Source organism: Rhinolophus sinicus, chromosome 14, assembly GCF_057876585.1.
Source record: "Rhinolophus sinicus isolate RSI-liver-muscle chromosome 14, RSI-T2T, whole genome shotgun sequence".
Classification (NCBI taxonomy): domain Eukaryota; kingdom Metazoa; phylum Chordata; class Mammalia; order Chiroptera; family Rhinolophidae; genus Rhinolophus; species Rhinolophus sinicus.
In genome coordinates this window covers 31,029,939-31,035,938 of record NC_142514.1, presented here as the reverse complement: position 1 = coordinate 31,035,938, position 6,000 = coordinate 31,029,939, and positions in this window count along the sequence as shown.

Genomic DNA, 6,000 nt, shown 5'->3' with positions numbered 1-6,000 from the left:
TGATGAATTACTAGATTGCTGCAAAAGTAATTGCGGGTTTTGCAATTATTTTTAACCTTTTAAACCGCAATTACTTTTGTACCAACCTAATAATATATAAAGTGCTTAGAACTTATCTCGTACTAGTAAGTACTCAGTAAGTGTTGGCTATTGTTATCCCTTACCAAATCTTGTGAAAAATTCCTCATACATAAACCGACACCTTTTTATTTTTCTTATACTCCAAGGTACGTGCATCCTAAATGGAATATTAGTAACTTTTCTACATACAACAGGACTGGGTGACAATGAATTACGTAAGGAGTGTCTGGATGGCACAAATCTGTGTCACATTAGCTAGTGATGACATTGGGTTATATGCAACTTGGTAAGAGTGATTCTGTGTTGTTGATGACAGTGTCTAGAAAATATTGGATGGCAAATGACTGTGGGAGATGCACACTCTGGATGGAAATGGGTTCAGGATTAATTAAACTGGGATTAAAATAGTTGCAGGACACCACTGGGTTGTATGTGAAATTAAGTTATAGTTGAGGAAGGATTTGAGTGACATAGGGTTGTTTGGATGAAGACAAAATCTGAATAAAACCATGTTTTCGAGACAATGGTACTGGGCAGTGGTGTGCTGGTAACTGTGTAACTATTGTGTCTCCAAGAAAAACAAGAAACTCTGATTTGTAGCATTTTCATATTCTGTGGTGTAAATACTCCCATAATGCCAATTTAAAGTTTCTGATGAGTCATCATGATGAGCCATTTAAGAAGAGCTGACAAAGAGGAGAGAGACTGGTGTTGAGCTGACAAAGAGGAGAGAGGCTGGTGTTGAGCTTTGACCACTTCCACCACTACCAGACTTGGTAGGAGAGAGGAAAACAGCAAAGGAGACTGAGAAATTGCTACCAGAGGGAAAGGAATTAAATTAAGAGACTATGTTGTCAAAAAAAGCTAGAGAAAAAAGTGTGATAAGAAGGAGAGTGGTCAACAGACTTGACTATTTCTGAGATGTTAAGACAGATTAGGTAGTTACAGTATAGTCACGGAGATGTAAAGTGTAGTATAGAGAATACAGTCAATAATGTCGCAGCAACTCTGTATAGTGCCAGGTGGGTACTAGACTAATCGGGAGGAACACTGCATAAATTACATAAATGTCTAACCACTAGTAAATGTCTAACCACTATGTACACCTGAAACTAATATAAAATAATATTTAATGTCAACTGTAACTGAAAATAATAACAATAATAAACAGATTAGCTCACAGAAGCCACTGTGTACCATGATGTCATCCATATCCTTATGGATCAGACGCTGTGTCAGCTCAGGTTCACCCACAACTGGTGAAGGGGCATGTGTCATCTTGGCCTACTCAGCTGCCCTTCCCTCCTTGGTAACAGCACCCTCTCTCCTGCAGAAAAAAATTTCCTTCCCCCTCTGGGTGATGAACACACAATGGGATTTATAGATGATGTAATACAGAATTGTACACCTGAAATCTATGTAATTTTACTAACAATTGTCACCCCAATAAATTTAATTAAAAAAAAAAAAAAAAAAATTTCCTTCCCCAATCAGATGATTCTGATCTCAATCATGGTGCCCTGCAAAACAAGGGTGATCACATGACCAAAGCTGAGCCAATCAGAGCCAGCCTTCTGAATTTACAAGGGAAAAGTTTATGTCTTGTCCTCTGATATCACTAAGCCCTGCATGATGGAAGCCTTTTGTAGCTGCTTTTGGCCATGTGGTTTCGTGTAATGGAAGAAGCCTGCCTGAAGTAATAGCTGTAAGGACAAAGGGAGAGTATGTCTGAATCCCTGAATCTAGCTCTACGGTTCTCCTGTCCAGAGAGGAGTCAATAAACAGCACTTATTATGTGTCAGGCACTATTCTAAACACTATATGAGTAGCGACTCAGTTATCCCGACAACCTTAGTAAGGTATTGAGTGCTCTGTGTTAGAGATGAGAAAATTTGCCCAAGGTTGCAGAATGCAAGAGCCGGATTTCCACCTGGCCAGTCTAGCTTCAGAGTCGGCACTCTACATTTGGGCCAGCTAATTCTTTGTTGTGGGGACTATCCTGTGAGCCGCATCCTGGCCTGTTCCCACTAGATGCTAATAACACACCTTCCCCCCAGTTATGACAACCAAACATGTCTGCAGACATAGCCAAATGTCCCCAGGGGGTGAGAGGCAAAAATGCTGCCAGTTGAGAAGCACTGCTGCCGCTCTACTGCCTCCCAAATTCCGAATGACTATCATTGAGTTACTCAGATCCTGTGTTAGCCACAACTCAGGGTCACCCAATCTGCGTGTCAAATACAAATAACCCAGTGTTCCTCAAACCCTGGATCACCCACAATGCACAGCCACCTAGACTCCGTGTTGTCTACAACCCCATGTCACCTACGAGTCTGTGCCCCAAGACTCCCTGTTACCACAGTGCTGTCATTGAGATCTGCATAACCCATTACCCAGTGGGCCATACCCTATGTCACCAACCACAGTTTCACGTAGTCAGGGCCACAGAGCTCTTCACAGAGACAAGTCACAAAAAACACACAGAGACAAGGAGACAGAAACAAAGATGCACAATGCAAGGCAGGGAGGGGCAGAGAGACCCATAGAAGCAAAGACTCAGAGACAGAGACAAAAAGAGGCCTCAGGCCAGGGGCCCGGTGGCTCAGGCAGCTGGAGCTCCGTGCTCCTAACTCCGAAGGCTGCTGGTTCGATTCCCACATGGGCCAGTGGGCTCTCAACCACAAGGTTGCCGGTTCAGCTCCTCGAATCCCGCAAGGGATGGTGGGCTGTGCCCCCTGCAACTAAGATTGAACACAGCACCTTGAGCTGAGCTGCCGCTGAGCTCCCGGATGGCTCAGTTGTTTGGAGTGTGTCCTCTCAACCACAAGGTTGCCGGTTCAACTCCCACAAGGGATGGTGGGCTGCGCCCCCTGCAACTAGCAACAGCAACTGGACCTGGAGCTGAGCTGTGCCCTCCACAACTAAGACTGAAAGGACAACAACTTGAAGCTGAACAGAACCCTCCACAACTAAGCTTGAAAGGACAACAACTTGACTTGGAAAAAAGTCCTGGAAGTACACACTGTTCCCCAATAAAGTCCTGTTCCCCTTCCCCAATAAAATCTTTAAAAAAAAAAAAAAAAGGGGGGCCTGACCCCCGACAAGGCCACAGCTAGTTACGCTAAATGGGTCACTGCGGACCCACCAAGTTCCCTCCCCCCCATTAGACCTGGGGATGGGGAGGCTAGATTCTGAGGGTAAGGAGCTTAGACCCAGCGTGACAGCTAATCACCCACACAAGGCGTCTAAGTCACCAAGCCATAAGCAGCCTCACCGCCACATTCACTCTTGTATTACTCCATCAGGCAGTGCACCGATAAAATCTCATTCCTGATACACCACGTGGGGTGGGGAATAGCGGGAGCGAGAGGGAGTACCCTCCCAGCCTCCCCTCTAGCCCTGCTTCCTGCATGCTAGGAGGAGGCAAGAGACACATACCAGCATCTAGAGTGATGGGGGGGCGGCTTGGGGTTCCCTGGACAGAGAGCTTTAATTTCCCATTAGATTGTCTCAGGAAGGATCTGGCTGAGACCAGAGAAACATCTGTGAGTTAAGAGACATGGTGGAAAGAGGATGGTCCCTCCTCTTCTGGACCCCCTAATCCACAGAGCACGAGCGCACACACACACACACACACACCTGAGCATTATCAATATGAGAGAATCAGGCCTATGTTTGGGGGCAATAAAAGACTTTAAAGTGCCCTCCCCCCAAGATGGCCTGGCCTGGTTGCCATGGTGATGCCCCAGTTGCTCCAGAAGCAGCTGTTAGTCCTTGAAGTGGGGAGTGGTGGGGACAGTGGATCCTTGAGCTGAGGCGGGTTGGGGTGAGAGGTTAGCACTGTCTGGGAACATTCCTGACCATGGAGGAGGGGGAGCTAAAAGCCCATGGTTCATCTCCACTCCTGCTTCTCTCAGCTCACGCCCATCTCTACCCACCGCCCTCACCCTCCAGGCTCCTCAGCTGCTCCCTGAGAGGGGCTCTCAGAGTCTGAATCCCCCTGTAGCTCAATGCTCAAGTGCAGGGTTCTGGTGTGAAGGCTGATCAAGGGGCTCAGGTATGGAAGCTCAGGTGGGGAGCTCACGGATGTTGCCCCAGGTAAAGGCTCAAAGAGGTTCCAGTGGGGAGGATGGGCTGTGAAGGTTTAGCATAAAGGTTCTCAGAAAAAATCCAGGCAACACACCATGCAAGCGTTCAGGTTTGGGGCAGACATGACCTAAACATGACTTGGGCTTCAGTGGGGGTTCAGGGGCAAGGGCCCAAATGTGAGGGCTCAGGTGGGGCTCCAGTGAGGACTTGTGCTGGTGTTTCCTTTTAATGGTAACTTGTTACTAAAAACAACTGTTAAAGTACCAAACTTTAGATAAATAACTTTTTGAATGTATAAATTAAAAGGCATTTAAGGTCAGTTACAGTTCTAGAGGTTTCTCTTAACCTCTCTGGGGTTGAGTTTTCTTATCTACAAAATAGTACCCAACTTGTAGAGTCATTGTGAGGATTAAATGAGTAAATGAATGTAAAGTTCTTGACACAGAATGTACTCAATAAATAATAGCTTCTTTTTTTTTTTTTTACAAGTGTGCTTAGAAACAGAAGAGATGAAATGAAGCAAGAACACTAGTAATTGTGTAGAGCCCAGCCAGCCAGCGATGTTATCAGTCCTGGAGGGGGTAGCTACTGAGGGATCAATTTTTCTTCTTATTAGGGAAGGCTAGGCTCAACAGGAAGAGGTGACAACATACACATTCCACAAGGGAGAGAGAATGCCTGCAGCCTCACTGGGAACTGACTGAAAATCTGTAGCTTATATGCATTATAATATAAGCAGTAAAACAAGCTTATTATCCAATAGTACCTTAATAATAACAAAGGGCCAGGACAAAAAAAAGTAAACGCTTTTTAAAAATTGAGATATAATTGACATATAACATTGTGTAAGTTTAAAATGAGCAAAATATTGATTTGATACATTTATATAGCAATATGATTGCCACTGTAGTGTTAGCTAACACATCTATCTGGTGGTGGTAAGAACAATTAAGATCTAGTCTCTTAGCAAGTTAAATGTTTATAATACATTTTTGTTGTCTTTTTGAAAAAATAAAATTCTAATTCAGTAGTTCTCAAACTTTTTTTTATCTCAGAACCCCTTTTACACTTTTAAAAACAATTGAGGACCCAAAGAGTTTTATTTAAGTGGGTTTTATCTATTGATGTTCATTGTATTTGAAATTAAAACTGAAATTTAAAATATGTATTAATCAAAATAACAATATAAATTGTATTATATGTTAACAAAAAAAAACACACATTAAAAATAGCTATGTATTTTCCAAAACAAAAGCTTTAGTGAGGACAGTGGCGTTGTTGTTGGTGTGGACACTTTTGTAAATCTATTTAATGTCTGGCTTAATAGAAGAGAGTTAGGTTCTCATATCCACTTCTGCATTCAGTCTTTTGCAATATGAGATTTTGGTTGAAATATGTGAAGGAAACTCAGCCTCACAATGTATGTAGTTGGGAAAGGAAGAAGCATTTTAATAGCTTTCTCAGTTAATTGTGAATATTCATCTTTGATACTATACCAAAACTTGACAGGTGTAGTTTCTTTCTTTTTTTTTTTTTAAATTTATTGGGGTGACAATTGTTAGTAAAATTACATAGATTTCAGGTGTACAATTCTGTATTACATCATCTATAAATCCTATTGTGTGTTCACCACCCAGAGTCAGTTCTCCTTCCATCACCATATATTTGATCCCCCTTACCCTCATCTCCCACCCCCCACCCCCCGAGAGGTATAGTTTCTTAAAGGTTAGTTGCAGTATGGAATCTGAAACTGTGAATTTTCCATATTCTGTTACATTAAAATCCATTGGTCAGTCATGCCCTTTGAATGGACCTTTTATTCATGCATGA